The 1,423-nt window shown below is 45.0% G+C and overlaps 1 pseudogene; it reads left to right on the forward strand.

Annotated features, from left to right (window-relative positions):
- The first annotated feature begins 480 nt into the window (after window positions 1–480).
- LOC139746858 (eukaryotic translation initiation factor 4E type 2 pseudogene) lies at window positions 481–1,182 on the forward strand (annotated as a pseudogene).
- The last annotated feature ends 241 nt before the right edge of the window (window positions 1,183–1,423 follow it).

Raw genomic sequence — 1,423 nt, forward strand, 5'->3', positions numbered from 1 at the left:
ACAGTCAATGTATTGAACCAGGGTGTGTGAAGCGTCTGGGGTAAACCATGGAAAGTTCTGTGGGGCCTGGATGTGGAAAGGGAGCTGTGGTTTCGTTGCATTATATCTGACAGCTAAAGACTGAGTGTTAACGAATGTGGCCTTTGTTGTCTTTTCCTAGTGCTACCTCGCACACATGCGGGGGGAGGGGGTTGTCATATTCATATGTGGCGGGGTGGCGACAGGAATGAATAAGGGCAGACAGTATGAATTATATACGTGTGTATATATGTATATGTCTGTTTGTGTATATATATGTATACGTTGAGATGTATAGGTATGTATATGTGCGTGTGTCTACGCGTATGTATATACATATGTATGTGGGTGGATTTGGGCCATTTTTTCGTCTGTTTCTTTGCGCCACCTCGCTTACGCGGGAGACAGCGACAAAGCAAAATAAAATAAATACAGTACTGTGTAGTTGACAACTGTTATATCATGTCCACCATGGTGAACAAATACGATGCTCGTAAATCTAATGATGACTCGGGTGAAGAAGAGGGTGGAAATCGCGACTCAAAGGAGACATAAAAACCATTGCCACCAGTTGAAGTTAAGTGTGGAGAGCATAGAGTGCAGTATACTTATTGTATATGGTTCAGTCGTCGAGCACCAGGAAAGCAGGCTACAACACAAAATTATGACCAGAACCTCAGGTTACTTGGAAGATTTGCATCAGTGGAACAGTTTTGGGGTTACTATAGTCGTTTAGTCCTTCCTGTTGACCTAACTTCACACTCGGATATACATATTTTTACAGATGGAATAAAGCCCATGTGGGAAGATGTTGGGAATAAGAATGGGGGGAAATGGATTGTTCGTTTACGCAAAGGACTGGCTTCACGGTGTTGGGAGAACATGATATTGGCAATGCTAGGTGAACACTTCATGGTTGGAGATGAGATCTGTGGTGCTGTCATATCAGTGAGATTTCAGGAGGACATTATCTCTATTTGGAATCGAAGTGCACAGGACACAGTAACAACAGGACGAATCCGTGACACTTTGAAGCGAGTTCTTAACCTTCCTCCCAATACAGTTATGGAATATAAAACTCATAATGATTCTCTCAAGCACACCCACTCCGCGACCAGCTTACTGCGGAAACCTTGCCCTCCCATGAGGCATGACCTGCACTGATGTTTCTATCCTCCAGCCCCCCCCCCCCCCCCCTCCTCCTCCTCCTCCTCCTCCTCCTCCTCCTCCTCCTCCTCCTCCTTGGAGAGAAGAGATTTTGGGGGAGGAGGGGGGAAGAGGTTGAGACAACCATCATACTCTATGCATCTGTGTGAGTGAGAATATATCTGTGCCAAGTTGCAGTTGTGGTCATGTACATAGGTGATGTATGTTCTGAATTGCTTACAAAGCAACACATACCTTT

This window comes from Panulirus ornatus, chromosome 5, assembly GCF_036320965.1.
Source record: "Panulirus ornatus isolate Po-2019 chromosome 5, ASM3632096v1, whole genome shotgun sequence".
Taxonomy (NCBI): Eukaryota; Metazoa; Arthropoda; class Malacostraca; order Decapoda; family Palinuridae; genus Panulirus; species Panulirus ornatus.